This window comes from Schistocerca serialis, chromosome 7, assembly GCF_023864345.2.
Source record: "Schistocerca serialis cubense isolate TAMUIC-IGC-003099 chromosome 7, iqSchSeri2.2, whole genome shotgun sequence".
Lineage (NCBI taxonomy): Eukaryota > Metazoa > Arthropoda > Insecta > Orthoptera > Acrididae > Schistocerca > Schistocerca serialis.
The window spans coordinates 105781226-105807432 of NC_064644.1; positions in this window are offsets into that span (position 1 = coordinate 105781226).

The following is a 26207-nucleotide window of genomic DNA, read 5'->3' on the forward strand; positions in this document are numbered from 1 at the left end:
CTTTTTTACGTGGACGAAACTCACTGCGCCCTTCACGGGAACCAAATAGTAGTCAAATTAGCAAAACAAGCGAATTCGAATAGCAAAAAATTCCATACGCAGATTTGCAACTGAAAAATTTGGCATTCAACGAAAGAAGGCAGCTGTTATGGAACGTTGAAATGAAATGAAACGATCGCAAGGCATTGCCGGTCGGGATGCCCCATCCATGGAAGTTCGGCCACCGAGTGCGAGTCTTATTTCAGTCGACGCCACGTTGGGCGACTCGTGTGTTGGTGATGAGAATGAAATGATGATGAAGACAACACCCAGTCCACGAGCTGAGAAAAATCTCCAATACGGCCGGGAATCGAACCCGAGCCCACTGTATGGTAGGAAAGCACGTAACCACTACCGAGCGAGGTGGCGCAGTGGTTAGCACACTGGACTCGCATTCGGGAGGACGACGGTTCAATCCCGTCTCCAGCCATCCTGATTTAGGTTTTCTGTGATTTCCCTAAATCGTTTCAGGCAAATGCCGGGATGGTTCCTTTGAAAGGGCACAGCCGATTTCCTTCCCAATCCTTCCCTAACCCGAGCTTGCGCTCCGTCTCTAATGACTTCGTTGTCGACGGGACGTTAAACACTAACCACCACCACCACCACCACGTAACCACTCAGCGAAGCAAGTGGACAGGGAACGTTGTTTAGTATATAAAAGAAAAGCAGTTTTTGAAGACGTTCATACGCAGAATACCCCTGTATGTCTGTGTAATTTGTGAACTTTTGAAGACAGACAGAAGGCGCTTAGAAGAGATGGTACTACCGCTATGGAAAACGCTAACGAGGAGCAGGTGGACAGAAAGGAAATCCAGTGAAGATGTTTTGAAGGAAATCAGTCAGCAAAGGAACGTCATAGCAATTACTCAAAAAATGATAATGGATCTTTTTGGAATTAGACACAAATATTTTAACAAATACACCGTTCGTCCAAAAAGTTCTGTGACTGATTTTATTCCTGGTATATGAGTGACGTCAGCAAGGTAACTACGGTGGCAGCTTGAACTACCAACTGTAAACAACAGATGAGCATTCGATCAGCCAGTTGTGAGTAGGATGTGTTAAGTAGTTGACATGCTATTGTGACGAGACTTGGTGTTATCAATACAAACCTCGAAAAAAGGACGAGGAGCAGAAATTCCCATGAAGGGTCAACGTTTCGATGACATACGCGACATTCAAGCCAGTGTGATGCGCGATTTGAACAACATCCCAAAGAAGAACTTTTATGACAGTTTCACGTGGTTGTATGAACGTTCTGTGCGTTGTAGTTGAATTATGTCCTACAATGTTTTTTTGTTATTATGATTATTAATGAGTTTATAATGTTGACATTAAGTTTTTAAACGTACTTAAGGATTTAGTTCACAAGTCTAAAGAGAAGTACCAGGTGAGGCAGAAACTTCTGTGAATAAAGGTTAGTAGACAATAGGGAGGACCCGGTAGTGTGCAATGCGAGCCCAAATACTGAATCTGGAGGATCTTGTAGCGGAGGCTTCAAACAGTGTTGACCGTGTAGCGGCAGCATACAATATTCCCATAAGCCCAAATGCCGTAACTGAAACCTGGATGAGAGATTAATAAAATGAATAGTCGATACAGTTTGATTCGGGTCTCACCAGCCGTCTTTCATATTACTCCTTCCTATTGTCAGTTCCTTTTCCATTCAATTAACATGTATTTCAACTGACATTTTATATCTTGTTAACAACGTTCTTCTCAGCTTTTCTGTGCTTCACAGATACAAGACCAGAAACTCATGATTTCGTACGTGAATATCTCAGAACACTCTCCATCAAAGAATAATCAGTGCTCAGAGCGTATATTACACAACGATATGATGCACATATATTTGTTGGTCAATCAACGGCACTGCCAACGTACATAACTATCACTGATACCAGTTTAATACAGAACATTGAATTATCAGATTAGATAAGAAAAGGTGACAGTACATGCTCAGTTGTGGGAAGGCTATGGAGAACTATCAAAAACTCCATCTTAACTTTTCTCTATTTTTTATTAAATATTTTGGAGTGACGGGGTACGCACGAGAAGGTTGTATGGAATCAAGGAAGTAGCACTGATCGGCGTGAAGACGTGGCAGTACGGTAAAAATAGTCTTTCGCGTTTGGCTATGCTCATAAGCATGGGCAGAATGAAGTTGCTGTATTTGGAAGATTGTGCAACGTATCTACAAGGAATAGTGTACCGAACATAGCCATGTAATGCGGCATCAGGGCAGTTGTCGTGGAAAAAGCTGCTTTACCAACAGGAGCTGGAGACGATTCACATCCCTTGACAATTAAAATGGTTTTCAAACCCTATCGGGTTTGCTGCTGTCTGTGAATTCAGGTCAATCTCAGTCAGTTTGCGAGCAAACATTGCGAAGGAAACTGCATGTAAAGGGCGTTTCGAGTCCAGTAACTCTCAAGAGATTATTATTCAGGCCGGCACACAAATCTGCACGCCTTGAGTGGACCAAACAACAAAGAAACTGGACGGCAGCTGACTGGAGGCGAAGTTCGTTTGTCCTTAAAGTGCAAATTTTGCCCCTTTTCAAATGTTGCCTGGCGTCCAGTGAATCGACAACCCAACTGTACGTATAGTTGGTGTAATTCAGACTGAATATGTTTCAGTAATATTGTCGGAGCTCTTTTCGTCCCATGACTTGCCCCATTCATCCAGATTGCAATGAATATAAACCAGTCTGTTTATTTCAACACTCTTGGTGACCAAGTGTTGCCCTTTCTTCTACCCTGTCGGAAAAAAGTGCAACATCCTCAATGACTGTGTTCAGTGGCACAAGGGGATAATATATGCATACTGAGGGGTCGTAGAGACAATGATTCTTTTGTTACAGTCATTGTCTATCAGGTGGCTCTGAAGAGGCCTGTCTGAGCTCCCTCGGTTTTTCACTGTGCAGACAGGGACTATGCTGAATTGAACAGTGTTTGCGACTTTCATTCTACGTTACAACCATGCACCACCGACGTGTATCTACTCGTGATGATCAGCTTCAACCATTTGAATAGGGTCGCATTCTGGGCCTCTGGGAAGCTCGATGGATGACTCCACAGATTGATGCATATATCGAGCACAAGGGATCGATGATGTGTCGCTGCGTTCAACAGTGGTCTGTGACATTCGCACGGCTGTAGACTAGGTTCTGGACGTCAGCGTGGTACAGACGCACGTCAGAGTTGACGCATTGTGCGAGCAGCAACGGCCGATATAATACCATCCAGGGACGAAATCAAGGCCCATGGTGTATCTGCTGTGTCATCAAGCGCCATTGGGAACTGTGTGCTTGCGTCTGGATTAAGACCAAGTGTGCCTGTGAGAGGGCTACCGTTGACACTACTACGCTGCCAATCAAGGTACTTAGGTGTCGTGAAAGAGTTGAATGTAGAGAGGTACTGTCTATATGAGAGTGATGGATGTACACGTGTATGGTGTAGATCTGGTGAACTGCTTATTCCAGAGAGGATTCGTCCACGACACACAGGTCCCAACCCAGTGTACATACTGAGGGACCATCAATTACAATTAACGGTCACATTTGGTATATCTGTAGAGTGAAGTAACCACAGCCTGCTATATTGCAACTCCCCACTTCTGCCATTTTCTCGACAAACAAGTGACGTGCTTTTTCAACAGGGCAGTGCACGTCTGCACACGACTGCTGCGGCACAATGTGTTCTTCGTGGTGTAGAACAACTGGTCTCAACAGCAAGGTCACCAGATTGGTTGGTTGGTCGGCTGGTTTATCCGGGGTAGGGGACCAAACAGCGAGGTCATCGGTCCCACTGGATGAGGGAAGGATGAGGAGGAAGTCGACCGTGCCCTTTCATGGAGCCATCCAGAAATTTGCCTGAAGTGATTTAGGGAAATCACGTAAAACCTAAATCAGGATGGCCGGAAGCGGGTTTGAACCGTCGTCCTCCAGAATGCGAGTCCAGTGTGCTAACCACTGGGCTAACTCGCTCGGTGGTCATCAGAAATCTGACCAGTTGAACACGTATGGGCCATTATGAAGCAGGAACCTACTCGTTTTCCAGGATCTGGAAGAATCATTTCTGAATTACAACAAAAGGCTCAACACGCTTGGGACAATCTAACACAGAATGCCATTCGTGCCTTTATGTTCGTTCGTATGCAATAATGTAATTCTGCGTTCCTGCCTGAGGGACGTACACTGTGCACTGATGCGACTGTTTGGGTACCCTTTACTGTGACATGTGTGTTTCACTTGTTCTGAATTTTATATCATATATTCCTAGAACGATGGACTACCTGCACCTCACTTGTCAATAAAATGGTCTTTCCCTTGACCGTGTCGCATTTTTTTCCCGGCTGTGCGTGTCTTCATGACGAGTATGCAGTAGACGTTCCCGTATTCCAAAATAATAGTACTCTCCATCACAAGGCAGCACGCTCGCAGACCTGGTTTGATAAAAACGACTGCACCTCGACTGACCCGTGGCACAATGTGTTCTTCGTGGTGTAGAACAACTGGTCTGAACAGCAAGCTCACCAGATTGGTTGGTTGGTCGGCTGGTTTATCCGGGGTAGGGGACCAAACAGCGAGGTCATCGGTCCCACTGGATGAGGGAAGGATGAGGAAGGAAGTCGACCGTGCCCTTTCATGGAGCCATCCAGAAATTTGCCTGAAGTGATTTAGGGAAATCACGTAAAACCTAAATCAGGATGGCCGGAAGCGGGTTTGAACCGTCGTCCTCCAGAATGCGAGTCCAGTGTGCTAACCACTGGGCTAACTCGCTCGGTGGTCATCAGAAATCTGACCAGTTGAACACGTATGGGACATTATGAAGCAGGAACCTACTCGTTTTCCAGGATCTGGAAGAACCATTTCTGAATTACAACCAAAGGCTCACCACGCTTGGGACAATCTAACACAGAATGCCATTCGTGCCTTTATGTTCGTTCGTATGCAAGAATATACGCCTGTGTTCCCGCCTGAGGGACGTACACTGTGCACTGATGGGATTGTTTGGGTACCCTTTACTGTGACATGTGTGTTTCACTGGTTCTGAATTTTATATCATATATTCCTAGAAGGATGGACTACCTGTCACCTCACTTGTCAATAAAATGGTCTTTCCCTTGACCGTGTCGCATTTTTTTTCCCGGCTGTGCGTGTCTTCATGACGAGTATGCAGTAGACGCTCCCGTATTCCAAAATAATAGCACTCTCCTTCACAAGGCAGCACGCTCGCAGACCTGGTTTGATAAAAACGACTGCACCTCGACTGACCCGCAAAGTCACCCAATCCTAATTCCACAGGAGATGTCTATGTCTTTTTGGAACACCAAGTGGAACACTGAGTCAACATTCGCGTAAACAGGAAGCTCTGTGAGATCTCACCATGAATGAGTAGCTTCAGCTGGATATGGCATACATTGAGCAACTCGTGGACTCTCCACCTCGTTCAAGTCAACCCAGTATCAAGGCTAGAGGTGCTGTTATGTGGTATTAGCGGTATGTCTCGTGTGGCTGCCTAATTACTTTTACGGCGAGCTTGAAATTGGTGCTGTTCATGCACACAAACATTTGTTTTTGAAACTGAGTTTGAATTTGCTTCCAGACGTCCCAGTACTCCATCTGTGCAGCATATAGATGTATGTTTTTAGTACTAACAATAACGATAGCTTCGAATAATGTTGTGTATGTTGGCGTCCGCTAATGTCACGACGTCTCATCACTACGGAGTCTCAGTTTTCCTTTCTTCTTATGATTTCCAATATCCTACGTCTCACTTTTGTTAAATACTGTGCCCCATATGTAGACATTCAAGAAATCCCTCTCCATTCCCACATCAGTATCTGATATCAGCAGAGCTTTACTCGCCTGTCGCAATTCACTCTGTTATGTTCGTGATCTACAGAACCCAAAAAGCATGCAGAGTGCTACGACTGGAAATTGACATTAGACTGTTGTGTAACAACCAAATCCACAATTGTGCCTTTATTTTGCGAAAGGAAGAGTTGTAAAACATGTCATATGGCATTAGTGACGAAATAGCAAGTAACAAAACTTTCAGCTTATCACACAGTCATGTGCAACAGATTATATAGCAGTTTTTTATATGTACAGGTATTGGCTAATATTTAAGCGTTGCTGATAGCTATGCTCAAACCCCTTAGAAGATTCTAGAGTGCAGCAGCATCGTCGAGTGCACGGAGGAAACTACGTAACCCTCGCACCCGTACACCATACAGAAAAGTAATACGAGGTACGAAGTAATTTCGAGAAATGTTGTGCGTGCATTATACACAATTACTTGAAAAAATATTTTCAAGCGTGGACGTACATTAGCAGGGAAACAAGGGGCAATTAGTAATATCTAAAAATAAAACCGTAATCCTAATTATGGTGAGCAGTAATTTTTCAAATTGCCCAGAAATTTTATACCTCAATTGTACATGATTGCTAGCTATTTCAGCGGAACAATTTGAGGAGCGGGAAGTAGCAAGGAGGATAATCTTGCCGTTGTTCCATTTCCTTACTAGCATCACAGTTCCTTGACCCGCTGAATGAAGTATATTTCACGTCCATTTTTTACGTTACTTAAGCAAACAAATACTTTGTACAGAAGTCAAAGGAAAGCAGTCCATTATTATTGACTTTGGGTTTCACAAGTTAACAAAAAAATCTAGAATCGGTAACAGATAACAGGGGTCGACTGTAGAGTGCAGGATTTTTCCGCTCCTAACATTCCAACGCAAGAGGCTGCGACACGTTCACAGGACCAAGTGTGTTAAGCGTTCATGAGTGCAGTCCTTCCACTCTCATATCATGAATTACTGATATCTGTAGGAAAGTCAATATTTAGAATACATTCCTACAGTAATGCGAACTGTTTCGCTGGTTCCAGTGTACTTCATGGTCTACATCGCACCTATTAAATAATTGACTGGTTTCTCGAAATTATTACGTAACTGGCACTGAATGTTGTAACATATTACTCCCAGTTAATAGTTTATCTGCCGGTCCGTGTGGCCGAGCGGTTCTAGCCGCTACAGTCTGGAACCGCATGACCGCTACGGTCGCAGGTTCGAATCCTGCCTCGGGCATGAATGTGTGTAATGTCCTTTGGTTGGTTAGGTTTAAGTAGTTCTAAGTTCTAGGGGACTGATGACCTCAGCAGTTAAGTCCCATAGTGCTCAGAGCCAATAGTTTATCTCATCCTTACCGTAGACAGGCCGATCCAGGGTTCGATTGTGGAGGGAGTGTTTGCGTCTTCCCCCCCCCCCCCCCCCCGCCCCCCTCCTGAAATATAACTATCAGTTTTAAATTGTCACAGTTACGCATATTATTTAATAATCAAAAGTGCTTAATTACCATAAAATGAAGCAAATATTTTTATTGGTTTAGCCTACCAAGGACTACATGAAGGAACTCATATCTTCTTTCCTTTTCCTTTCTTTCTTTCTTTATTTCCAGCAGTTTTCCGTTCTTTCCCTGTGTTTTTCTCTTCTTTCTTCTGTCCATACTGCCCCTGTCTTTTTCTTCTTTTTCTCCTGGAGGCCCTTCATACATTTTCTTTTCCTCTGAACTTTTATCCTGCTCCTATTTTTCCTCCGTTATTTCCTCTTGCCTCAGGTCTGCCTTAGCTTCTTTGATCCGTTGTCATTGATGTTTTGGGTTTCTGTCAAAGATGTGAAAAATTCTTTTTGTTATTCTTTTTTCGTCTAGCCGTTTTAGGTGGCCATAGAATACAACTCTTCCCTACCTCATTGTGTCTGATATTGGCTCTTGTTTTTCTTAATTTTGTTTATTACTTCTTAATTTCCATTTACCACTCTCACATTTTGGTCCCAAGACTTTCCTGATTCTTTATGTTTCCTTCTTTGCTGTTTCATCTAATTGTTTAACTGTATTTAGCGAAAGGCATTCTGAATCATAAACGCATTCTGGTTTAATGACAGTGTTGTAGTGCTGGAGTTTTGCATTTATGGAAACAGATTTCTTGGTTACGGTATATTGATAATTTTTACTTATGAACCCGTCTGACAGCAACTGATTTAAACACAATTTTAGTGCCATACGCGTTTCGCCTTTCTTTTCTGCAAGGTATCATCAGTGGCCTGGAATACGTACATATGTTAGCTATTTAATTTACATTTTTGTCACTGTGACTATAGGTTATAAACAGTTCTGATGGTTGGTATTTCCTATTAAAGAGTAATGTTTTGAAATGTACTTACAGGTTGCGTGGACAATTTCTTACATATTACGCTCCTGTTGCATTTTTGGTGTTGTTCTTCTTCTTATGAACGCCAATTTGCGGTTTTTTCCACATTCCACAGCACTATGCACTGAACGCTTGTTTTAATGCAATGTTTTGGTTTCTGTTGCCGACTGTCTGTAGTCTGTTCGTGTGTGTGTGTGTGTGTGTGTGTGTGTGTGTGTGTGTGTGTGTGTGTGTGTGTGTGTATGTATGTGTGTGTGTGTGTGTGTGTGTGTGTGTGTGTGTGTGTGTGTGTCCAGATTGTGTGGGGAAGAGTTTTTTTGTTTTATGTTATTATTTCCTTTATTAAGTGTAGTAGGGAGCCTAAGCTGATGTGTGTTTGTTCATTTATCACATGTTTGTTTTCTGCTATGGCTTTCTGGATGTGGAAGTTTTCTTGCGTTTGTATAAGATGTTTGTCATGGTTCCTTATTCTCATTATTACACGCAACTGAGGAAGACAGGACTTCAAAAGTTGAAGATTTCTTGGTGTACGGCTCTTTCGTTAATCGAAATGCCATCTCCATTTTCTTTGTCATTGCTAAGTCAGCTCCTTCGTCCAGAGCATCTAGCTGTATTATTTCACAGAGATATTTAAATTTTGTATTCTTTTCTATTCTTCCTTGATCAGTTTTCATACATATCGGTGACTCCTTCGCATATGTCATACACTCTGCTTTTTTTTTCCAAAAGATGCGTATAGGCCTGCTTTTGAAGCTATGTCTTGTAGAAGATTTATCTGCATTGTTGCATCTTCTATGTATTCGGCTGACATGTCAAGATCGACCGCAGAAGCCAAGCAAACAATTCTCATGTTATGCCCTTTTCTCCCAATTATGATTTTTTAAATTCCCTTGTCTTCTGTTTTTTTTCCCCTCCATTCCCTGATCACGCATTCTAGTACACTATTGAACACCAGTATGGACGATCCATCCCCTTGCTTACCCGAGTTTTGATCTCAACACCCTTCGAGGATTCTATTTGTTAGTGTGTCTTTCATGATTGCTATTGATTTGTTGTCACTGTAACAATAACAATAATAATTAGTGAGCGTAACATCTAAGAAACTGCCAGGCAGAAAAATATATCGTCTGAGAAACATACGATCGAAAATTTAGAGGTATGAATAACGTCGTAAGTCACAAAATACAACATCGAAGTCTGTATTCGGAGTATTTCACTAAGCAATCCGAGCGTGAAAACTGGTCTGCAAATTATGGCAACAGGAGTGTGTAAATGAGAGGAACGTTAATTCTTTCAGTCGTTTCCAAAGTCGGTTGTTTGGCTTTTTCTTCTTCTTCTTCTTAGTGGATGGTCTTTCACTGTCTATTTTCTCGTACTAAATTTCCCTTGGTTTGCCGTTCCTGCCTGTGGGTTCGCTACGCGTGCCGGATGTGTCACTGGCACTAGGTAGGTCAGCCTGTGCAAATGCACTTTATGTGGGTGGAATGTTCACTGCAGTCAGTCAGGCCACCAGACCATCTAAGCGGTGATTCTCACGCAAGCAACTAAAAAGAAGTCTGTGTTAAAAGTAGCTTGTAAGTTCTAGAATTCCCCGCTATTTTCAAGACTCTTGGGTTTCGAGCTACTTTATTCTTTTAAAATTACATGTGAAGTTTGGAAATTGAATAAACAGTTTGATCAGAAGTATCTGGACACCCCTATGTGAAGCAGAATCCGCATTAGACGTCACGAGAAGTGGACCAGCCAGTGTAAAATGAGGCGGGGAGTATTGTGCTGTCAATAGAGTAGCGACAACAGCAGAATTGGTCTGTCAAGAGAGCTGAGTAACTTCAAACCTGGACTAATCGTTGGATGTCATCTGAGTAACAGATACATCACGGATGTTTCAGCCCTTCTAAAGCTGCCAAAGTCGACTGCTGATGATGTGATTGTGAAGTGGAAACGCAAAGGAACAACCACAGCTCAACGGAGACCAGACAGACCTCTTGTAATGATGGACAGGAACCGTCGAACACGGGGGAGGGTGGTTGTAGAAAATCGTATGAAAGCGGGGAAGGAATCACTCGTGAGTTCCAAAGTGCTACCAGCAGTCCAGGTAGGACAATGTCTCTGAGCAGGGAGTTAAAAGTAATGGAGTACAATAGTTAGGAAACTCCTCACAAACCACATATTTCCGTAGCCTGTGATAGGCGACGCTTGAGATGGTGCAAACAGAGACGGTGTTAGACACTGGATGGCTGGAAACGAGTGATTTGATGAATCACGCTATACCCTGTGGCACTCCAATGGAAGGATCTGGGTTTGGCGAATCCCTGGAAAACGTTATCTGCCATCATGTGTACTGCTTATAGTGAAGTACGGAGGAGATGGCGTTACGGTATGGACGGCTTTTTCGTGGTCAGGGAATGCTCCGCTTATTGCGATTACTATAACGCTAAGCGTGTAAGGATGTGAACATATTTTAGAGCATTGTGTACTACGTATATTAGAGGAACCTTTCGGAGACGATGATTATAACATTGTGACGGAGCACCCTGTCATAAAGCACCAACAGTCAGGCAGTGGTTTGTGGACAGTACTATTCCTAAAATGGACTGGCCTCCTCAGACTCCCGACCTGAACCCAGTGGAATGCCTTTGGCATGGGTCAGAACATCGACATCTCTCCAGATCCCAGCGTCCAACATCACCATATTCTCTCATGGCTCTTGAAGAAGAAAAGAACTAAAATTGCTCCACAGCCATTCAGAACCTCATTTAAAGTGTCCCCAGCAGAGGTCAAGCATTCATAAAGGGTAGACCCAACCCATATTAATGCCCACTATGTGTCCGAATATTTTTGATCATTTAGGGTAGGTTGAAATACCACCTAATATCGTCTCGGAGCCCCCTTTTGTCCGCCGTAGTGCATCAACTCGATATGGCATGGACTCAACAAGATGTTGGAAGTCCCCTGCAGAAATAGTGAGCCATGGTTCTTCTATAGTTGTCCATCACTGGGGAACTGCTGTCGTGCACGATTTTGGACACGAACTGACCTCCAGTTCTGCCCCATAAATGTTGTAATAGATTCATGTCGGGCGACTGGGGTGGCCGAATTATTCACTCGAAGTGTCCAGAGTGTTCTTCAAATTCGTCGTGAATAGTTGTGGCCCATTGACACGGCGCATTGTTATCCATAAAAATTCAATCGTTGTTTGGAAACATGAAGTCCTCGAAAGGCTGCAGACTAGCCGAACATAACCATTTCCAGTCAATGAGCAGTTCAGTTAGACCAGAGGATACAGTCCATTCCATATAAACACAGCCCACACCACTAAGGAGCCACCACCAGCTTGGACAGTGCCGGGGCAACTTGGATCCGTGGCTTCGTGGGGTCTACGTCGCACTCGAACCCTACGACCAGCTCTTACCAACTGAAATGGGGACTCAACTGACCAAGTCTCGGTTTTCCCGTCGTCTAGGATCCAACCGATACGGTCACGGGCCCAGGAGAGGAGCTACAGGCGACATCGTGCTCTTAGCTCGCCTTGTTCGGCTGCTGCGATACGCCACTGACGCCAGATTTCGGCGCACTGTCGTAACGGATAGGTTCGTCGTACCTCCCAACAATGATTTCTGCAGTTATTTCACGCAGTGTTGCAGTGCCGCAGTGTTAGCGCTGAGACTTCAACGCAAACGCCGCTGCTCTCGGTCGTTTAGTGAAGGTCGTCGGCCACAGCGTCGTCCGTAGCAAGATGTGATGCCTGCAATTTGGTATTCGCAGTACACTCTTACTTCGCAGTACTCACTCAGTATCGCGGAATACAGAATTCGCTAACTATTTCCGAAATAGAATGTCCCATGCGTATCAGTACGCGTTCAGTCTGTAGTTCCAGTCGTGTGGCCATAATCACGTCGGAAACCTGTTGACATGAATCACCTGAGTACAAATGACCGATCCGCCAATGCACTGCCCTTTTATGTACACTGTACTACCGCCATCTGTATATGTGCCTATCGCTACCCCGTTACTCTTGTCACCTGAGTGTATAACCGCTTTTGCTAATTGTTTTGGAGAGGATGGAGGCAAAGTGTCTCCCTTACCCTCTGCCCCAGCGCTACACCGCAGAGGCAGGTAATGAGTGCAGCGTGTGTTGCTGCGTGTTTTCTGTCTCCAGCCGTGAGTTTCGACGGCACACGCTGTGTCCTCGGACGTGCTCGAGCCACGTGGGGGGTTGGTTTGCCCGCGGCGCGGCGGAACCGCTGCGGCCCGTCGGCTGCTCATTAACGCCGCCCACTCGAGCCGCTCTCTGCCTGCCCCCCCCCCCCCCCCCCACACACACACACACACACACACAGCGCCTGAACTGACTGACAATTGTCGCGCCATCCAGATTAGACGCCGCTCGCAGTCGGGTCTGAATAGGCGCCGCGAGATATGACGGGCCGCCTCATTCAGCCCGCACTAGAGGCAGCCCCTCTAAAACGGATGCTCAACGCACGGGTTGCTCCCAGCGCAGCCGACTGGAATCGTCGAGAGCGCCCGAAAACAGAAATAAATGCAACGTACTTCATATGAAACACGTCTGTCAACACTTCTACATTACGAAAGAATGACCCAAACAAATCTAAATTTCAGAGATTGTGCAGAACAGTGTATCAGTCATCATCATCGTCATCATCATCATGACCTTCTAAAGGGCTGAATCATTCCTGGTTTGTTCCGCCCTCAAAACTTTTGGTCCGTCCAGATCGTCGTCCAGTGGTCTTTCTTCTGTACTTGCAGTTATTACTATTATCCACGTATGTGCCCACACGAGGTACAATCCATCAACGTCACTTTTGATGGCTGGCCTTCCTTTGTGTCCAAATTTGTTTCATCCTTTAAGAATGAAGTCTCTTTCACCAGACCGTTTTCTAATTTCCCATTTCCTCCTGGCCAACTTTGTGAGTAAATATCTTTTGCCTGAATGTTTTTGTATCTCTAATGCCTGCCTGAGTTATACCGGCTACTTAAAGATCCTCCTTAATCGCAGCTATCCTTTTAATTGGCTCAGTTTTGGCCTTACTTCTGTTTTCGTAGAATTCTACAATTCGTTTTATCAACCTAGTGGGTGCCATTCTTTTAATGTGCTCATAAAATTTAAGTCCTCGTTTTCTCATGTCACCATCTATGTTAGTGTATTCTTCTATTTCTTTATTACTTCTCAACCTGTAAGTTTCTCCATCAGTAAGTTTGGGGCCTAATATTTTCCTAATAATCTTTCTTTCTTTCTTTCTTTCTTTTGAATTCCTTCAATATCTCTCTTTCTATTGGAAGTTTGTGCTCCATAAATACATTCAGTTTCGATTACAGTGCTGTAATCCCTAAGTTTACTGAATGTAGAAAGTTATTTTTTATCATAAATATTTTGTGTTGATCGGAATGCATTTGCCATTTTTTGACAGCGATCTTCGTTCGCAGCTTTCTCCAGATCGTTTTCTTGTATGATTTCCCCCAAGTATTTAAACTGGAAAACCATTTTTATATTCCATATTTTGTGTTCAAAAACTTTGGTGCTTGTTTGTTGAATGTCGTATATTCCGTTCTTTCGAATGATATTTGTAGTCCTAATTTTTCTGCAATTTCTTTTAGAATTTCAATTTGTTTTTGAGCTGTGGTAATACCCCAAGTTAAAATTTCCAGAACATCGGCAAAGGCGAGACAATCTATACTAATATTACTTCTGGATAACTTGATTGATTGATCTTTACTTTGACTCGACTTTTGTTTTCACCATTGTGTAAGCACCTTTCCCAAAACACAGTTAGACAATAATCGGTAGAGTCCATCTCTCTGTCTAACACCAGGATTTATATCAAATGGTTCAGAAATTTCTCCCATGAATTTTGCTTTAGAGCTAGTGCCAGTTAACGTTTCGTAATCAGTGTTAGAGTTTTATTATCTAGCTCTTGGACCTTTAAAATTTGGAAAAGAAATTCACTATCAACTGAGTCTTAGGCCTTTTTAAAATCCACAAATGCACATACAAAACTGTTACCAGAAAGCCTTTGGTGCCTAAGTATTAGTTTTAAATTAAGAATTTGTTCGGGACGGGATCTATTTGGTCTAAAGCCTGCTAGGTACTTGCAATTTAGCAATATCTTTGCAGTTCTGCCCAGGTGGAATTCTTAACCTCCCATTCGGTTTTCAAAAGCAGTTGCAATAAAAACAAAAATAATAAACACAAGTTAAACCTGACACAAAAATTGTTTCTTAAAAATTGAAAGTAGCTAATATTTCATCATGCAACGCTCTCATTCATAGCCTTTATTTACATCTTTGATGATACTGATTTTATTGGCGTTAGGCCACGGTATGTGGCGTGTTTCTGCGCTCGAGGCTTCATTTCCAACCATGAGGAACATCTTCAGAGGCTCTCAAGAGGTAGTTGGTGAATATTCAAACGTAAACGTGTTTCTGAAACTGAAAATTTCGCACAATGTAAACCGTGTTATGAGTTGGCTAGTTTCATCTGGCTAAACATGTTTATGTTTGAAAATTAATCAACTACTCCTTCATAGCTCTTGAGAGTGTCTCTTGTAGATTCAGATCGGCAGTTAGGTCACTAAAGTATCTTAGACTGTGGGCTAATGCACATGAAACCAACATCATCACGCGAAATATTCATCACTTGGATTTCAAGTTACAAAAGAATTACGTCAAACATTCTGAGTTTTATCCACGTTGTACAAAATATACAAAGAAGAAACGCTGCACCATTTAAGGGAAAGGTGGTAAAAATAGTGACACAGTGATAATAAAGTCTGATAATTTGTAAAAAAAAAAAAAAAAAAAATGTTCAAATGTGTGAGAAATCTTATGGGACTTAACTGCTAAGGTCATCAGTCCCTAAGCTTACACACTACTTAACCTAAATTATCCTAAGGACAAACACACACCCATTCCCGATGGAGGACTCGAACCTCCGCCGGGACCAGCCGCACAATCCATGACTGTAGCGCCCGAGACCGCTCGACTAATCCCGCGCGGCTGTTAATTTGTATTTGAAAGAAACCTACTGAGGTAGACCAAATACTTAACAATACAGAGTACGTGATCGGAACCTTGATACAAGAATATAAAAAAGGGTTTAAAAGTAAACATCACTAAAACTAAATACTTTCTGACTGGTGGAAAAAATCCCACCCCGTCTTTCAGTACCACGTCACCGATTGACCAATGTAAGAATATGGGGGAGAAAATTATACTGCGTGGCAAAAAGCTTGAAGCACTGAGAAGACTTGACCGAATGTCAGTGTGAATTCGTTCACATGAACATCACCGGTGGGCACGTAAGTGATTGCAGTTGCAATTCTCTGCGAAAGGTGGAACGGCCCCCAGAATGCATTAGTGCTGTTCGTGTTTAGTGTTGTTACCAGGCTTGGTAAAGTATATAAGGGACGTGACCAGATCCAGATGTTGACTGGTATCAGTGAATTACACTGAGATGCCACGCACTCGTTTGAGTAAGCATTATCTGCAAGTGACACAGTTCGAATGGGGCCTCATTCTCGGTCTCCAATTGGCCGGCTGGTGGACTCGTGCAATGTTTAGATTTGTGGGGCATTCGGATGTGACTGTGGCCAGCTATTGGACTGCATGTGAGGGTGAGACCAGCGGTACACGTCGTCAAGGTTCCGGTCGATAAAGTCTGACCAGCACAAGGGAAGGTCGTCAGAAGGCCTTTACAACTGCGCCTCCCCTCAGACAACAAGTAATGGACTCCCTGCAACGTTCTGCGTCATCTAGCACTATTGATCAGGGACTATCAACAACAGGACTGGGAATTAATGTATCGTGAGTGGGCTGCAGTTACCACAACATTAACGGCCGAGTTTGGAGTGGTGCTGCGAGCGGGAAGCATTGACTGCAGTGTGTTCAGTAACGAATCACGATTCTACACTACGTCGAATGACCGTCGTCAATGAGAATGGCGGCGACCTGGGAAGAGGTCCCATTCTTCCAGTGTTTTGTAGAGGCACAGCTGCCCTGCGGCCTCACCTGACCTCCATGTGACACTATCGGGGAGCCATTTTTTACAGGGTAATGTTTGTCCACACATGGCACGTCTCCCTACGAACTGTCTGCGTGATGATGAGGTGCACTCGTGGCCAGCAAAGTCCCTAGATTTGTCCCTGATAGAACATGTGTGGGACCAGTTCGGGCGTCTGCACCGTCCCAGTACCACTTTACAGGCCGTTAAGAGCCAGTTGCGACTGGTTGTTGGGCAGGTGGCTTCAGGAGAGGACACAGTGACTTCAGGACACCCTTCCCAACCGAATCTGCGCGACTGTCCTGGCCAGAGAGGGTGCAACCTCATACTGGTAAGTGGACTCGTGCGCCAGGTTCTTTGTAGGTTTGTCTCTACATTGTAATCACTTAAATAACATCACATACCCTCTCAATCCCTAGAGTTTCATTTCGTTTCCTCCTTCCATTCTGGGTACTTCATTGTACTGGTCAAGCAGTGTTCAAGTGACTGGAAACTTTACAAAGCAAGGATACCAATAATTAGGATGCAGAATAATAACCGTTACCATTCACAATAGATGGTGATTTAACACACGACTGGTTTCGAGGTTGTGCCTGTCTCAGATGATTTACATTCATTTACGTGTTTCCATACTCAGTGTCGGAGATCACTGTTTAAATAAAAAACAAGTATTGCGGTGATGACTACATAGGCAAAAATGAAAAATTTGGAAGTGTTTAAGCGGCATGTGTTGTAGAATATTATAGTACTTACGTATAGCATATTTCTTTTCACATAACATTATCACATTTTTTACAAAAATATTTCGTTTTTTACATGTTAACTGTATATTAGTCACCATGCTACTCATTAGTGTTTCTATATTATCTCTTTGATAAAGTAGTGGCACTTTAAATGTTACTAATTTCAGAAGCACATGTACTCATAACATTCAACATTGGAAAACAAATTTTAGGGTCAAAGATCTTATGTCAAAGAAGTGCAGAGACGATGCGCATACAGATACATAACAGACATTACAAATTACGAAAATGAGATTGTTACATGATTCTGGAACCACTACGCCATTTATAATACATAGAACGGTTGCTGAGCAAATTATATATGGTTAACTAGATTTTGTAATTTTTTCTCCCAAAAAAAATGCTACTTGTGAGTGGGCCATGAACTACATTTTTTAAATATTTCATTAAAGATCGGTAGAAATGACTTTTTTGCAAGGCTTACGTGTTCACTGAGAATTACCTGTGGTGATTTGGAGCTATGGACGCAAATTTCGAACCCTTCAAGAAGATCCATTTTCTTTCCTTTTTTAACAATGTGTAGTATCTGCAGGTTATCTTTAATTTCTTTGTGTGATGGTCACGTTCTTTCAGATGTGTTGGAAAAGTGGATTTATAAAAATTATTTAGCCTGAAGGTATCCATGTGTTCCTGGTATCGTTTAGTGGAACTCTTTCCTGTCTGGTCTAAGTAGAAGTGTGCCACACTCTGTAATCAACGGCGATGATAATACGTGTAAACAAACCAGAAACATTTATATTTGGAATTCTGGCCATATTAGATCTTGTCAAATGTTACTTTCGTTTATTTCTGTTTGCGTCGGAGGGGGTCTTAGTGAGCAGGTTTTTTTCCAATTAAATGCACGTCTGCGTGTTACTGTGTTCTTTTAACGAATATTGCAGCATTCTCTACAACTAGTTATAGATTGTAAACTATGGCATAAATCACCGTATTAGGTGTTTCGAAATTAATCGGCTGCCTTCGCGTCTTCGTTCATCGCAGCAACGGTTCTCAATAGATTGAAAGTTTAAAAAATGGTTCCCATAAAATAAAGCTGCAGGTTAATTAAGGGGATGCCGCAGGTGGTGATAAAATATTTGGATATGGGCAATTCTGAGATACTGAGCGTCTAATGTGCAGAAAATATTATGGTTTTTAGTATAATGCCCATTTCCTGAAATACGCATTTGTGCCTACATGTGTCCCGTCACGAAGAAAACAACTGAAGATATGTCTCAGATGTCGTATAAATGTCAAACAATGAGTATTATACAGCTAAGTGGAACAGAAATTAAAATGATGTACGAGAACTGAACTGTTAATTCAAGTATACAATATAATAAACGGAAGCGCCAAAGAAGCTGGTATAGAGATGCGTATTCAGATACAGAGATATGGAAATACGGCGGAATACGACGCTGCGGTTGACATAACCTATATAAGGCAACAAGTGTGTGGCGCAGTTGTTGAACGGTTACTGCTGCTACAATCGCAGGTTATCAAGATTTAAGTGAATTTGTACGTGTTGTTAACAGTCGGCGCACGAGCAATACGACACAGCATCTCAGAGATAGCGATGAAGTGGTGATTTTCCCGTACGGCCATTGCACGTGTGTGTACCATGTCTGGAACCCGGTAAAATATCAAATCTCAGACATCGCTGCGGCCAGAAGATGGTCCTACAACAACGGGAGCGAAACGACTGAAGAGAATCGTTCAACGTGACAGAAGTGCAACCCTTCCGCAAATTTCAGGAGAGTTCAGTGCTTGACCATCAACAAGTGACAGAGTGCGAATCATTCAACGAAACATCATCTATTTGTGCTTTCGGAGCCGAAGGCCTATCCTGTAACCTTGATGACTGCAGGACACAAAGCTTTACGCCTCGCCTGGGCCCGTCAATACGACATTGGACTTTTGATGACTGGAAACATGTTGCTTGATAGGACGGGTCTCGTTTCAAATTGTATCGAGCGGATGGACGTGTACGGGTATAGAGACAGCCTCATGAATCCATGAACCCTTCATGTCAGAAGGAGACTGTTCAAGTTGGTGGTGGCTCCGTAATGATGCGGGGCGTGTGCAGTTGGAGTGCTATGAGATCCCTAGATGCGAATCTGACAGCTGACACGTACGTAAGCGCCCTGTCTGGTCAACTGCATCCATTCATGTCCATTGTGCATTCCGTTGGACTTGGGCAACTCCAGCAGGACAATGCGACACCTCACACGTCCAGAATTGCTACGGAGTGGCTCCAGGAACGCTTTCTGGGTTTAAACACTTGCGCTGGACAGCAAACTCCGCAGACACGAACATTATTGAGCACACCTGGGATGCCTTGCAATGTTCTGTTCAGAAGAGAGGTTCACTCCGTCGTACTATTACGGACTTTTGAACAGCCTTGCAGGATTCATGTTGTCAATTCCCTCCAGCCCTACTTCAGACATTAGTCGAGTCCATGCGATGTCGTGTTGCGGCACTTCTGCGTGCTCGCAGGGGCCCTACACGATGTTAGGCAGGTCTACCAGTTTCTTTGGTTCAAATGGTTCAAATGGCTCTGAGCACTATGGGACTTAACATCTGTGGTCATCAGTCCCCTAGAACTTAGAACTACTTAAACCTAACTAACCTAAGGACATCACACACATCCATGCCCGAGGCAGGATTCGAACCTGCGACCGTAGCGGTCGTGCGGTTCCAGACTGTAGCGCCCTTAACCGCTAGGCCACTCCGGCCGGCTCTTTGGCTCTCAGTGTATAATAATAAATGAACGTTAAATTCGGGAAATTCGTTAAGTAGTAGAAAACAAAAATGCGCCCAGTAAAACAATTAAGCAAATTTGAAAAGGTATAATTCACTTTTTAGGTAAAATAACGGATTTTTAGCAAAAAGTACTAGAGTAACTGTGTTTTTTATACCAGTTTTTAAGGAGGAAAGTAGTAATTTTTTACTAAAGGTTAAAATCATGATATCATCGGAACAGTAAATATTCTAACAAAATTAGGTATTTATTGATCTTCACTACAGGCTTTTTTCAACTTCTGAGCCAGATTTTTTTAATGTCTTGTCTCCATTATTAGGCGCAACGCCAGAATCGCCTCTTTAGTGTCCTAAAGCCAAACTGACCGGCGTCTGTCAGATTGTCAGTTATTTGTGCTTTCTTATAAGTATTATTCTTGTCAGCAACTTGAATGCACGAACTGTTGAGCCGATTGTCGGATAGTTCTTGTATTTATCTGCGTTTGATATGTGACGGATTGTGTGGATGATATTATCCTGAAAGTATTACAGTGTGTCTCCATTGCCATAGATTCTACACAGTAACTTGAATACTAGTCTGGTTGCCACAGCCCCCAATGATTTTGAAATTTCTGAAAGAATGTTACCTAACATTTCGGAATTTTTGTTCACGAGTCTATAAAGCTGTTTCTAACTCTAACTCCAATACGACATAATTTCTTTCTCTCATTAGCAGACTATTCTTTCCACTCAAATAGCCCGTGAATACGTTGTTTAAATGTAACTGCTGTACCCTGCATCCAACAGCGAAATACTTGTTTGCGTTCTTAATGTTGACGCCCCTGCTTTTGATTTCAGCGAAATGCATTTTGATTATTCTGTATGCTGAATCTGTTCTTCGGGCGACAATTTCGATTACTTCGTATTTTTCCTGCAGTCATTTCGCTTAAACTTCCCAGCATTTCCTAATGCCTTGAATCCAAGGAGACTTTTATTTCAGTCTTCCTTAACATTTGAGATATGAAAATCATAAAATCCGGGTCAAGGTACTTGTCAGCTGTAGAAAGTGGTCAGAGCAGTAAAGTATATACAAGTATCACTTGGCAAATGGCGTTAAATGCATGAGTCTGATCAAAATTTTAATTTTGACAAACGTTTACAGACACAGCGAAAGCATGGTTGTAACTTCCAAAAAATTCTTAGCAACTGTAAAACCCAGCGTAAATAAAATTATTCAGCATGTGTTTCGTAACAGAAATTCAAAAGGAGGCAGTTGCTGAGATAGTTTTTTATACAATGTGGCCACATATCTTTTCCCTATCGTCCTTGGTTCAGTAGATACAGGTCACATACATGCAAAACGGCAGTTTTAGAGCGTTCTCCTGTCCTGCAAGCAGCGTCTTCGCGTAGCCGCAGCGTCAGCAGACCGTGGAGAGGGCACACGCGGTTTTTGCTGGTGCCTTTATCCACCATCCGCCGGTCGCGAGTAGCATCAGGCAAATCCCGCGCTCTCGGCCGCAGACGCAACATATTGCCTCTCAGAACCGCAGCTTTCAATTTCTGCCCGCCGCGGAGCCAGTATTTGCAGCACGTCTGCGTTTGCCCGGAGATGATTGACGGCCTGCTGCACAATCTGGCCGCCTCTCCACGCGACGTCACGGCGTTTCGCGAGTCTGAGATGTGTCTTCGTAGCGCGTGTCAGCTGGCCTTATCAAACTCTTCCTTTCTACGTCCACAATGTCTCTGCCAGAATACGTGTCGTACAAATTTTGATTTGCGTTGCGATTTCCACATTGAAATACAAATTATATACAAATAAATGACATACCTAAGTGTCGGCCGCGGTGCGTTAAACTTGTGCCCGATGTACTGTAGACGTGAGGTCTAGGCTCCCCCTTTCTCCAATTCTCTTCAGTTCCACAGAGCCGCGCGGGGTAGCCGTGCGGTCAGGGGCGCCTTGTCACGGTCCGCGCGGCTACCGCCGTAGGAGGTTCGAGTCCTCCCTCGGTCATGGGTGTGTGTGTTGTCCAAAGCGTAAGTTAGCTTAATTTAGATTAAGTAGTGTATTGGCTAAGGGACCGATGACCTTAGCAGTTTGGTCCCATAAGATCTTACCACAACATTCCAAATGAAAGTTCCACAGAATCGTGGTGTCAGTGCTGTTCATTTGTTGTTGCACAAAAAGGCCCAGTCTAGCGGTCCGTAATGCCAGCTTTTAAAAATGAATGGGAATCGCAGCGTGTAAGAAGGAGATGTCACAATATCTATTAGGCAGCTGCATAATCTATGACTACCACGAACTTGTTACAGAATGACATCACGAGACAATACAGAAAAAATTTAAAGATTTAGTTGACGATGAAACAGCAAAAAATTACAACAATCCACAGACGATTTGTAGGAGATTCATTGTTCCGTGCATGAAGAATTACTCTGCGGTACTTCAGCAGGCATGGAGCACGTGTGTGGTAGGAAATAGCAAACTTTATGAAGTCATGTGCATTATTCCATCTTCAATTGCAACAATTTTTGATGTAATTGAACGAAGAGTATGTAGAGGTTTGTATTATTACAAAGAACATTGGTTAAGCCAAGGGGCATGGCTGGGACGATTTTACGATTTAAGACCCGTTATTGTCGAATTTCTGAAGAAGAAAGGAATGTGGGATCAAAAATTAGAACATGCTGAATGAATTGAAGATCTCTCGCTTTAAGTAGACTCGACTGGACACGACCTACATAAGACGTTGCAAAGACGTTGCAAGGTAAGAAACAAGTTATTTCTAGTTTCGTGGGGATGCGTTTAAGAAGCAAATCGCATTGCGGAAGCTGAAAAAAATCGGTTTTCTTGAGCTCACTGACATAAAAGAAAAAGTGAATTCTGAAGAATTCATTGTGGCGTTGAAAGAATTATAGGAATAATTCTTAAATTTAATTTTAGCTGTTTTCGAGACCGTTTGCGTTACAATTCCAAGTGCCCCTGTACATGTGCTGATGGAACTGATCATCTGCGATACAATTCCGTTTTAAAAGACAGCTTCTTTTACGATTAAACTGTTCTGGAATTCTACGTTATTTTCCTTGTGTAGAGTTTCCACACCTTGATAACGAGATTCCCGATGTAATACAATGTTTCAGCTATCGTATTCGTATGTGTGTGAAATACTTTTTCCGATTTTGAAACTTACTGAGTCACAATTATGTGGCAAACCAAAAGACAAAAGTCTTCGAAATATTCTGCATGTACCCGTATGCAAACAGTTTTCATCCGGCCAAAAATAATTAAATAATACTGAAAATATTTTGTTTGTGATTTATGTTGTTACCGAACACGAAAACAAGCCATGTGCTGCATGTACAGTGCTACTTGCACGATTGCATTACCATGTAAATGCGGCACGTTCGTAGTTTTTCCCTCTTCCCCCTCAGACAGCGAGGTCTGGTAGTGGGGGGAGTGTGCAGCCAGGTATCGTTGTAACGTGCATCAGAGTGTCCGCAGACGACGCTATTCCGTACAGAAAAACTCGCAACCAGCTCCAGTTCCAAGGCCCAAGCGATACACGCTACTGCTTAGGGTGCCATGCTAAATGAAAACCAAAGCGGTGAAAGTATATGAAAACAGAAGCAAAACGTTACAGTACACATGGCTCTACAAATGAGTTGTTTGCTCGACAATTGCAAATTTGTGGTACTGAGTTACACTAACCTCAGTTAGAAAAGCTTATGCCAAATGAATTAAATTTCAAATTATGGAACTACAAGTTTCAATTTCAAATAAAAATTAACAGAAATTTTATATTTTCATTATTTCCACTTAGTTTAATCGAGAACACATTTTTAATGAAGGTAGAACAATATATATTTAGCTCTCATCGCTTTCACTTACAGCATTTTTACATCTCAGAAATTATCTTAATGAAGATAAAATGTTTCTTCTTTAAATATTTTGTGAATAAATCTGTCCAAATTGCTATTAAATTTATTTATTTCGCTATTCCAGCTATTAACGTTATCAGGTATCTGCCATACAGCAAGAAGTTACAAAAGATGAAAAATTAAGAAGTCAAAAAATGCTTTTGAAAATACACTCAGCTAGTAGCGTAAAAGTTGCGAACATGTGTCAGTGTCAGTATTAAACTCGATGCCTAATCGGGGCAACAGCTTAGAGCTGGTTCAAAAATGCATACAAACACGTAAGTTCTAGGCGCAAGCAGCTGGCGCTCGTTGGAAGGAACGTTGCCTTCAAATTTTATTTTGTTATCTACATTTTTCTCTCTTCACACTTATAAAAACATTGACATTTTTTGAAATATGAACACTGGAAGTCAAATTATGAAACACAGTTTAAATGCGTAGAGTTGTATACTCATCAAATTAGCCCATTTAGAGTTCGTTAAAAGAACAACAAGCGTTCCTTAAAACTGCTACAAAATAATATCCACGTAACGGCTGCTTTCTTTCTTTGTTGTTATTTCATCCCCGCGTCCCTTATGGGCGGGAATGGGGTGGAGGGGTGTCGGCGTTACAGGTAACCAGCTCTTCAGACAATGGCCAATAAAAAAGTAGATTAGATGAAAAAACAAGAAACAGATGGCAGAGATATATACACTGAATTTACCACATTTTAAAGATGAAAAATAAAAAGTAATTTTTGATGTACACGATGGATGACGTTTTGCATTGGTAGTTAAAAAGAGTAATAATATAAGGTAAACTGAAACACGATAAGCGCACATTTAAAAAGCTTAAAACGTGTTGACGCGAACACTGATATTTCGAAGAAGCATTTTCCTGTCAGTATAAACGGAAGGACCTGCCATCGAATAGAGGGTCGGTTGGTGAAGAGGAAAAGGTCGGCCAGTGAAGGTGTTAGGAATGTGGTGGTATAACGATGGAGTACTGGTGCATTGCAGCAATGGGGTATCAGTGGCTGTTGGGATAGGAGAGGGGGTGGAGTAGAGGGGGCATTTGGTACACTAATAGTTGTTGGAAAAAGGTTTGTGGGAAAAGAAAGGCGGATAACGAAAAAAGGTTTTAAGGAAATGTAGAGAGGGGACGGATAACATCTGCATAAACTGTAGTATTAAATATATTTTGCACTGATATATGTTGCTGTGGGGGAAAACAGATATAGCTATTATCTACATCTACACCTGCATGGATATTCTACAAATCACATTTAAGTGCCTGGCAGAGTGTTCATCGAACCACCTTCACATTAACACTCTGTTATCTCAGTCTTGTGCAGCTCGCAGAAAAAACTAACAGCTATATCTTTCCGTGCGAGTTCTGATTTCGCTTATTTTATTATGATGATCGTTTCACCCTATGTAGGTCAGCATCAACAAAATATTTTCGTATTTGGAGGAGAAAGTTGGTGATTGAAATTTCGTGATTACACCGCAACGACAAACGCCTTTGTTTTAATGATGTCCACCCCACATCCTGTATCATTTCAGCGACACTCTCTCCCCTATTTCGCGATAATACAAAACGTGTTGCTCTTCTTTTAACTTTTTCGATATACTGCGTCAATCCTGTCTGGTAAGGATCCCACACCGCTCAGCAGTATTCTAAAAGAAGACAGACAATCATAGCGTAGGCTCTCTCTTTACTAGATCTGTTACTTTTTCTAAGTGTCCTGCCAATAAGACTCATTTTTTGGTTAGCCTTCCCCACAACACTTTCTATTTGTTCCTTCCAATTTAAGTTGTTCCTAATTCTATTTCCCAGGTATTGAGTTGAATTTACGGCCTTTGGATTTGACTGATTTATCGTATTACTGAAGTTTAACGCATTCCTTTTAGCACTCACGTGGATGACCTCACACTTTTCGTTATTTAGGATCAGTTCCCAATTTTTGAACCATACAGATATCTTTTCTAAACATTTTTGCAATTTGTTTTGATCTTCTGATGACTTTACTAGTCGATAAATGACAGCGTCATCTGCAAACAACCTTATACAGCTGCTCAGATTTTCCCTCAAATCGTATGTAGGTAAGGAATATCAAAGGGTCTATAACACTACGTTGTGGAACGCCGTAAATCAATTCTGTTTTACTCGATGAATTTTCCGTCAATTACTACCACCTGTGACTCTCTGACGCGCTGGAGAGACGAGCGGTTTGGAGCGACTTGTCACGGTTCGCACGGTTCCTCCCGTCGGAGGTTCGAGTCCTCTCTCGGGCATGGGTGTGTGTGTCGTCCTTAGCGTAAGTTAGTTTAAGTTAGATTGAGTGGTGTGTTAGGCTAGGGACCGATGACCTTAGCAGTTTCGTCTTATAGGAACTTACATGAATCCCCAAATTTTTTTTCTCTCTGACGGGAAACCACGAGTCCAGTCACATAACTGAGACGATACTCCATAAGCACACAATTTCATTACAAGCCGCTTGTGTGGTACAGTGTC